Source organism: Parasteatoda tepidariorum, chromosome 7, assembly GCF_043381705.1.
Source record: "Parasteatoda tepidariorum isolate YZ-2023 chromosome 7, CAS_Ptep_4.0, whole genome shotgun sequence".
Lineage (NCBI taxonomy): Eukaryota > Metazoa > Arthropoda > Arachnida > Araneae > Theridiidae > Parasteatoda > Parasteatoda tepidariorum.
Window position 1 is genome coordinate 76,544,291 of NC_092210.1, and position 10,831 is coordinate 76,555,121.

The following is a 10,831-nucleotide window of genomic DNA, read 5'->3' on the forward strand; positions in this document are numbered from 1 at the left end:
ATCAATGACTAAACAATGACTGTAAAACAAAGACGGAGAAAGAAAAATGAAAACGAAGGAAGAAAAGAGGGGGAAAAAAGGAATCTAAATGTATCGTTGATGGGTATGTCAATCATTAAAGAGCACTCAGTGTTTCAGCAATTTGAAAAACTCCAAGAAACTCCCTAGTGTGAATGAACATGAATGTTTAATTTGATAGTTAGTGAAACTAACAAGGTCGCGAAGCCATCTGAATGAACGGTGGTAGTAGTACGAGTGTTGGCTCCTAATTCAAGAAATAAATATTCTAAATCGTATATATATATATATATATCAAACGCTTGTTATAAACTTTCAATAATGCATTCAAAACAAATAAATGCACTTTAATTTATTTATTTTTACGATTTTGACGTTTTTGCATATATAATTAGGTTTTATTTCAAAACAAGCACTGTTTCAATTAGTACAAATATTTTATTATAAATATTGTTGCGTTTCCTTATCAGTCGCCTTTATTCTCCAATAATGACATTCAGTTCTCTAGAGTAGGAGAGAGGTGCTCTATTCTGTCCATAAAGATCTCGGTGGCTTTGTATTTCATTTGGTGACAAAGAGTGGTACTTCTCTAAGCCTGTAGTAAGTTTCTGAGTCTTTTCAGCGAGTGTTCTGTTTTATTTATTCATAAGGTTACGCTAGTCTTCAGTACAGTACTAAAAAGAAATAATAATGAGGTAAGGAACTTAAGTATTTGCAAAAGGTCGTTCATAAAGTCGATACTTCAAAAGCAATAGTGTAAATGAATAAAGATACTTTTGAATATTAGGTTTCGAATCAACCACTATTGTCTACCCTAAAGTTGAAGTTCGTAAAATAAATTCAAGTGATTAAATTAAATCAACGCAACAACAGTTATGATAATATTTTCTAAAATTTTCAGCTATTATTTCTTATGTTTCTTTAGATTTACAGGCTTATTTTAGTTCCACATACTTGCAGTTTATGCGCAGTAAATGAAACTTATTACTTTTGTTCGTTTTTCTCCTTTTGTCCTTTTTGTCTTTATCGTGCTATATATATATATATATATATATATATTTATATAGCAACAATATGTTTTTATTACTTCTGTTTGTAGGTTTAGCCTTTTATAGTACATGCTAGACAACAGTTACAAACAGAACAAGAATGTTTTTTAAAAATGGCACATTAATTATTCTATTGCTATCACTAATTTAAACATCCTTGTAAAATAATATAATGAGTAAAAGCATTTGTGAAACTAACGCAATTGTTTGAACAAAAATTGATAAATAAATTTTTTAAATGTAGTTTTCGTTTTGAGAACAAAACAAAAAAAACCTTTTTATTTCTGCTTAACTTGTCTAAAAAATCTTTAGAAGCATTTAATTTTCAGTATAAGTTGATTTATGTTAATATTGAAAGGAACGATTTATGAATAAAATTGATCATCGGTAACTTTAGACTATGTTTTTACTAGAAAGCGTGTTTTCTACTCGTTAACCAGATAAATTCAGTTTTCAATCCGTTCTCTTACATACAGTCAGACCATGATAGGTTTCCATGCTTTCTTTTCTCTCCATATGACGCAATGACGTGTTAGTTTCTCAGGAAAATGCTTTTATGAAACTAGAATTGCCCCCTTGAGTGTTGTTTGATCTAGAAGGCGCTTTTATCTTTATAGAATTCATAAGCATTAGATTACAGATGTAGAATCGTAGCTTCAAAATTAGCAAAACTGACATAAGAACTTCTGTTAAATATTTGTGATATGATTAAATTTCTTGCCGAGTATCCAGGGTTTAAGAGACTTACTAAGATATATTTCATTGCACATAATTTACATTTATGGTTATCACGGAACAATTATGCATAATTGCCTTGGTAGTGCCTTGATAATTGATCTTGATTGAAACCGTATGCAACCAGTGTGCGACCTTTGCTATGCAGAACCCCCACTTTGAAACTTAAAAGTACTGTGGCGTAACTACCACTATAAATATTAAATACCAAATCACTAGTATATAAGACATGTTAACTCGATTCTATCTTGAGGTACCTTTTGATAGATGAAGGTTGACATAGTCGATTTATAATTCCCCTCATTGGTGACCCGGACATGATAAGAACTTGCCAATATTGATGGATGATCCACATTAAACAGTTGATTTGCTTAAAAATATACTGCTCAAAAAATAAAAAAAATCCGGTGAAGTAAATAAAGTCTCTGGGTCAATAAGCAATATTGGAGAGAAAAAAATAATGAGAGAACTTGCTATNATATATTGATTTAAGTATAATTTATAAATTAATAATTCAAAGAGAAAAATATCTCAAAATAATAAACAATTATCTCAATATAATTTTATTTTCTAAAATTTGGAAGAAAGCTTATTCGATATGCAAATAGTTTGCTGATAGCAGCCACATACAACTGACTCGTGGTAGATATCTGAAATTAAATTCTGCAACAATATCTTAATCAAATTCCATTAAGTTTATTTGTTAAAAAAAAAGTAAAATTTATAAATGTGTCTCTAGGATTAAAACTTACAATTCATGCTCACAATTTTTATTATTTATAAATGTTATTTTTTTTATTAACGTTTTCATAAACGTTTTATTATTTATGTTTCATTCACCTTTGATTTAACTGTCCTATAAATAGGACACGGGACTAAATAGGCTCCTTACACGCATTCATTGATCATTACTATTTTTATTGGTGGTATTTAAATGAAAATTAAGAAGTGCAATTCTCACAAATTCCTGAGGTTTAGAAAAAAGTGAAATACAATTCCTGAATGAAGCATTAAAATTGCAATAGCTTTCGAACTCGAAAAATAAAACTGCCCCTCTCTGGACTTTAAATTTTATATGTTTATTGCTCCTTAAATCCATATACACTATCTAGCCATTAATGACCGGACACCCCTTGAACGGCAGGTGGACTCGTCCTGGCGGAATAAATACGGAACCTGGGGTGGGGGAAAGACCATTCGCAAACAGGCGACGGCCATACGAGCGTTAACAGTGAAAATGAGTGGACGGCGAGAGCTGAATGAGGCGGAAAGGGGCATGATCATAGGCGCCCACCGATTAGGTAATTCCATACGTGCCATCTCCGACAAGTTTCAGATACCACGGTCAACAGTTCGTGACGACGTGTTGAAATGGGAATGAGAGGGAGTGATGAAACCGCAGTCCCGACAAGCCCAAAATAATGTCCGACAGGGATCGACGATCTCTTCGACGTGTAGTGAAGGCAAACCGACAAATGTCGTTAGTCACTGTCACTACCAACTTCCGGACTGCATCTGGCAGTGTTGCCAGTACACGTACCATTCGTCGGGAGCTGATTGCACATGGATTCCATGGACGAGCAGCAGCACATAAGCCAAACATCTCTCCATCAAACGCCCGCCACCGATTTCAGTGGTGCAGAGCACGTCGCAAGTGGACAGTAGAGCAATGGAAAAGCGTTATGTGGAGTGATGGGTCACGCTACATGTTGTGGCACTCTGAAGGACGGGTGTGGACCTGGCGAATGCCCGGAGAATGGTACCTACCGGAGTGCATTGTCCCCACTGTGAAGTTCGGCGGTGGAGAAATTATGATGTGGTCCTGTTTCTCATGGTTTGGCCTTGGACACTTGGTGTTAGTGCGCGGAACCCTGAACGCAGAAGGGTATAGATACATCCTGGACAATTTGGCGCTTCCCACCCTGTGGCAACAGTTCGGTAATGGCCCGTTTGTGTTTCAACACGATAACGCTGCCATTCATAAAGCACATGCCATCACGGACTGGTTTGATGAAATGGGGGGGCAAGAGCTTGACGGGCCATCCAAAAGTCCCGACATCAATGCAATTGAGCATCTCTGGGATGAGTTGGAGTGCCGGTTGAGGGCCAGACCGCAACGCCCCAAAACCACCACTCAACTCTTCGCCATGTTACAGGAGGAATGGCGGGCAATACCCGCCGCCGTGTACCAACGCCTAGTGGATAGCCTGCCTAGAAGGGTTATAGCTGTGATTCGGGAGCGTGGCGGCCCTACGCCCTACTGACTTGATACTAGCACCTCATGTACCCGAAATGAAGGGTGTCCGGTCATTAATGGCCAGATAGTGAATGTTTGTTGGATAGTGCTTTAAAAGTTGATCTTCAACAAGCAATCAACTGGTTTTTTTCCATTGTAGGTTTTGTACATTATTCTACACAGCTTCGTAGTTTCAAGTTTTTAAAACTCATAGTTTTTGCGCAGAGAAACAAAACGTGACATAAAGTTGAACACCCAAAATAGTTACTGCAAGTTTTACTATATTTCTATAAAGAGAGAAATATAAATCTGCAATAATAATATAAAAATCAGTATTTAGTACCCTGAATTGTCTTAAGTGACACGCTTGCAGTTACAGAGCATAAAAACAAGATACGGAATGTAAATCGAATAAAGATAATCCTTGACATTCCAAGTTTTCAAATACGTCACGTTTTAGCCTGGTCAGCAATTATATTATTTCGGATTTACCTAATACGTTACTTGCCCTGTTAAAGACAGATCTCTTTTTTTTTCATTTCAATGGTACTTAAATCCTTGAATCTGAACCTCTGCTCATAAACAAGAAGCAGATGTTTGAGTGTTCGAATGAAACATTAACTTTAAAGGAAATATTGTAAGAATGGTTTCTAACATCGAAAATAAATCATATTTTCTACATTAAAGCTTTATTTGAAAAGTGGTACAATGCTACTTTTGTTCATTTACAGATGATAGAGTCTTAAGTCAAATGACTACAATACTTTTCCGAAACTGCAAAAAATTTGGTCTAAAGTAGTTGCCACCCTTTTCGGTGTTAAGATAAACTTGTTTTTTTTTTTTCTCTAAATTTCTATTTGCTTTTGAAGTTTCATATTGTTTTTATTCTTATTTTTGTATTTGTTCTCTAACAACATAAGTTTTCATGCGCATTGGAATCAATTTAATAACTTCTTTACAAAAATTTCTTCTTTACACACTTTTATTAACATTTTCTTGCTAATTCACTCAACCAAAATTTTTTTGGACAATTTAATTTAACTTTTTGGGTGATAACTAAAATTCGGAAATTAAAACTGTATTTATAATGAAAATATAAAATTTTTACAAATACTTAATTACATATAATAACATAAAGAATTGGTGATGTGCGTCTACAAACCACCGGATAGCAGTTAAACGGCAGAATCTAAGAATACGAAATTCAACATGAAGCTGAATGAGTAGGTGAGAGTGGGGTCGATTGTAACATTTTTTACTTAACTATTTTTAACTAACAAAAAATCCAATATATTATTAGTATTAATTGACAGACGAGTAAAGTAGACTATCCTCTACTAGAAAAAAAAATAAATACCTTATTTTAAATGTTATTATATTAGTTATTAACAATTTTTGACAGTCGTGCACTTGTTACAATTGTCCCCACTTACGGGGTCAATTGTAACAGTTCATAAATTCAACTAAAACATAGTTAATTATACATATTATCATAGTTGTGATATATTTTTTTATTGATCAAAATAGTAGTGATATTTTAGGAGTAAAAATAATAATGAGCAGAGACCTAAAGGGTTAAACTTTTAACTTTAAGGGGTTAAAAATTTTAATTTATGCTGTGAAAGGTGACAAATAAAATAATGCACATGCAACATAATATAAATGATATAGGAAACTATTGGTGGTTCTTAAAGAGTTAAGTAATGGTTTGTAAACATAAGATTATTTATTTTCAGCTGTTACAATCGTCCCTTTACTTATTGTTACAATTGTCCCCAAGACGCCATTTCAGCTTCATTTGTTAAAAACAATGCTAGTTAATTAGCAAAACTAACCTTTTTTTTATTGAAATGTTAATTAAGGTGTCCACTTACATATTCGGTTAATAATTTTTATTTGTTTAAACAAAATTACTTTGTTACAATATAATATTCTAATATCAAAAAAAGTACTTACGTAGCGTGAAAATATCTTTTGTGATGTAACTCTTTCAAAATACATAAAAATAGTTGTCATCAGGGGTGTACATGTAGATTTATTAAATTCACCTAGTGCGCCACCTAGGAACCAAATCTAGAACCCGACACTCGAAATTTTTGCTCTGTTACAATCGTACCCTGTTACAATTGACCCCACTCTCCCCTACAATTGCAAACTTTTTATGAATCCTGATTTTCGATTTTTAATCAAATTTTCAAATTCAGAGACATTTAAGAAATAGAATTTTTACATTAGCCAATGAGAAAAGCCAATGAGATGTACAAAATATGCTATGAGCAAAAAAGAAAAATTAATGGAAAAAATGTACTTCTTCGCTACGGAATACCATAAAAAGCCGGGATTCCTCCGACATTCTGTTATTAACACCAATTATGCTTAATTTTGGTTATGGGCACTATTGGCCTTATTGTAACAGGTTAAGTTTTGATAGATACCAAATCTACTCTTATATAGGTACAATGTATTTAAGAATAAATATGGTGCCGATTACACCTGCAACAATACTGTACATTTTCATGATAGATTTATTATATAGATGGTTATGTACAGGAGAGAGTATCTTGGCTGTGGGAACTTTAAATATCCTGAGTCGCCTGGAACAACAGCATTATGCCAGATCAGATAATAGTGAATACAGTTTGTGTTTTTTTCACCCCGTACGAAGAACGGATATTCAGCTAGTTATTAAAACAAAACATTATACTATTACTGATACATTTTTAAGTACCGAGCTGTAAATATCTTTCAAAAATCATACAAAATTGTCAAAATAATTATTGATTGAAAAAATTAGAGCAAATATATTTCTAAAAATGTACTTGCTTATTAAAAAAATTATTTCTCCTTTAATTAAGCCATTAAACTGTTTTCCAATGAGATATGAGTTGTCAATAAGCAAACTCACAAAAGGCAAATAAATAAATAAAATATAACAGTGAAAAAGTAATTAAAAAAGTGACTACATGCATTCCAAAAAATGTTTATTTATCTCAACACCAAAAATGGCAGCAACTATTTCCCACCAAATTTTTTACATTGTATAAGTTCATTTTTTGGCTCCCTCTTTTTGATATCAGAAATAATTTGGAGGTGTACTAATTATATGATAAGATAAAACCGATGCGCATGGACATATAAAAGAGGCAAAATCGATTTTTAATAGGTGGGGTTGGGCCACTATACAAATAAATCTTTCATATAGCACTATATAATACAGAAACTTAAAAAACAACTCTAATGCACTCGTTGGTTAATTAGCAACGAAATAAAGCGGTATATTGATCTGTCTGCTAAGTATAACGGGTTCTAGTCATGCTTGTTTTTAGATTGGACGTTGATGATTCGATAAAAATTCGATGAGCTTATATCAGATGCACATAATCCTTACTCTTCAACCAGAAAGACATTCTTTGCAAGGTGACTTCAGAAGAGCACGTATCTTCCATCAAAACCGTAAGTATCCTTTTCATGTTACTGAAAACTTCAACTGTATTGCAAATAGTTGCAGCATCCAATTAATGTTTTAAGAAAATAGGTGAGACGAGAACTTGGACTTTTCATTCATTTCTTTGGATGAAATGGAACATTTTTACGAATAGGATACTTTGACTATTTAAGTTATTATCTTTAGCTCTAAAACAGTTAAGTTTGCTATTTCAAAAATATACATTAAGAGGAAATTAAAATTAAGTATTTTGGCAGCTTAGCAAACCGGACTATGTAGTGGTCAGGGAACTGACATCACATCAGAAAGTTCCTGTGTTCGAATCCCAGACAAGACATAGATGTTGTTTCATTATCTGTATTATATGTCCTTACTGTGGGAGCAACATTGGCCTACCCAATATAGTGTTCCTGACAAATCTGCCTCTACTGATACCTAATTGACGAGTGTCGATTGTGCGTGCATTGAAGAAAAAAAGTTTTAGCTTTAAACATTAATTGGATGCCCTTTTTCTTCATAATTCGTTTCAGATCTTGATTCTTTCTGATTCTCTTAATTTCTCATAGTAAGATTCTAGGTATTATTTTTAAAAAAATATGTGGGAATTAAAAATAAGTATTGTTTACTTTTAAACTTAAATTGGGTGCATAGTTTTTTTCTTTTTTTACAGCATTCACAACAACTCTTGATTCTTTCTGATTCTGTAAATTCCTGGCAGTATAATTCTAAAGCATGTTAGATACGAAATTAAGTTTAATATCCTATAGATATTCTAAACATGCCGTGAATCCCAATAATTAACATGTCACAGATAATTGAATGGTTTTTTTAATAATAATTTTTTTTCATAGTATGGTAAAATTCTGAAAAATAAAGATTTGATTAGACATAATGAAAAAGCGTCGATCTTGTCTAAACTATTGATACCATATTTTTTAAATTATGGTTACCACAGCATTTTGATAATTTCGAATCTAAGTATGTCAACAACAAAAAAAGGTTAGGTTTGTTTATTTAGAAAATTATAGTGTCTGAATTCAATACTTAACTCATAGAGGGAGGTAAAAATGTTGGTAAAATTACCATTCTGTATGATTATGACATTTCTGGTAAAAAAGAAGATAATTCTGACAATAAAGCAAAATATATGGTATTTAAACCATTCATCTGGCAATTTTTCAATTCATGCATGGTAACACACTTAACCGGAAATTCTGGTTTTCGAAATTTCAATTCTTATTATTGCACTTTTTGTGAAAAAATAAATAAATAAAACAAAAAAAACTGAAAAGTGAATTTAAATAATTAAATGGTTTCTTATGCCCGGATCTAAGACATGAAGATAAAATTACCAAATTTAACTACATTTATAAAAACATATTTTATTTTCAATTTTACCCAATTCTTTGCCAAAGCGGTTAGGTAAAAATCACGAAGCTTTTGGTCATTCCCATAGAGATTTACTATATAATAATATAATAATTTTAATATATTATGATAGTTTTAACTATACTTTTAAAATATTGTCTCAATAATTTAAACTGGAGATTAGTGAAATCCCTTAATGTTTATTTTCACGTTTTGAGTATCTCTTTTCATCTCAAAAAAAATTTAGGTGAAGTGAAATGTTTTGGGAATAGATATACACTCCCTTTTCATTGATATTAAGGCTGCCTAAGATAGCATCAATAGAAAAGCCCTCTTTGCAGCCTTGAGCGAATTAAATGTGCCTAAAAAGTTATCTTAGTTGATATGTCTGACTCTAAATGAAACCAAAACTAGGGTCAAAATACAGAATAATCTGTCAAGACCGATGATAATAAATAATGGTGTGCGGCAGGGGAATGCATTGGCATGCCTTCTCTTCAATTTAGCATTCGAAAAGCAATAAGAGATTCCACCAGAGGGAATATTTTTAATAAATCAGTAAAACTGTTGACCTTTGCTGATGACATAGACATTATTGCTGGAACACCTATAGCACAAAGATAGGCTTTTATTTCTTTAGAGGAAGTGGCTTTTAAGATGGGCCTGAGAATAAACAAGAACAAAATAAATATTTGCCCTGTACTTAAAACAATCTTCAACAACACCCACTGAAAAATTGAAGAATATAAATTTGAAGTTGTGGACAATTTCGTTTACTTGGGTTCCGTAATCAACAACTGGAACCATACTACAATGGAAATACCAAGGAGATTCACTATAGCCAATAGATGTTTTAAAGGAATTCGAAAATACATAAAATCTAATGTAAATCGAAATATAATCGTAAATCGTTTTATTATATAAATATCTTTTAAGAACAATTTTAGCATATGCTTGTGAAAGCTGGATCATATCTTGTATGGATGAGGTTATGTTACGTACCTTTGAAAGTAAGATCTTGAGAAGTATTTTTGGAGGAATTCAACAACAAAAAATGGTGCGTGGCTTCGAAGAACAAATTTAGAGCTTTATCACTCATATAATGAATCTGATATTATTAGCTTTATTTAACGACGAAGAATAAATTGGGTAGGCTACGTTATCAAAATGGATAAAAATCGTCCCACAAAAATAGTTTTCATTGCCAGACCAGTTGGCACACGAAAAAGATGCAGGCCGAATTTGAGATGGGTAGATGACCTAAAAAAAGACTTTTTGGTCTTAAAAACTAAAAGCTGGAAAACGCTTGCATGAAAAAGGTTAGCCTGGAAAAAAACTTCTTGAGAAGGCCAAGGCCCACCCTCAGCTGTAAAGCCATTGATGATTATGATTAAATATTTTTTGATAATTTGCATTTAAAAAGATAATTCCATGAAAAATTAAATATTTGTAGTAATTTATTATTTCTCAGTATTTTATTTTAAAATAGTCGAAATAATTTGGGGTTGTAAGGTATACAAACTTCACATCATTTTAAAATACGTTATTTTAAATGAAAAATTCAAAATATTTATAAAATTGGTTGAATATATTTTTAACTATCCGATTTTAAAAAGTTGTATCGTTAAAAATTATTTTTTACCCTTGGAAGTTATTTACTAAATAAATTTCATGGATATTGCTGTAACAGGTTCAAAATATCTTTTGCAATTAAAAGCAGTTAATGAGAGACATTTTTTCTTGCATAAAAAACAAGTATATTGGATGAAAAAAAAGCAAGCTTATCGTTTAAAAATGTATCTTAGAATTTTTTCCCGGTTTTAATAACTAAAGTACTGTATTAAAAAAGTTAAATGTTACAGATCAAGAACACGAGACTTTGGATCAAAACCCAAATTTCCATAATGTGTCAAAATATATGAGGGGTGTCCTATGTAATTGTATATATATACGTAGAGGGAGAGAAAAGCCAATGAGATG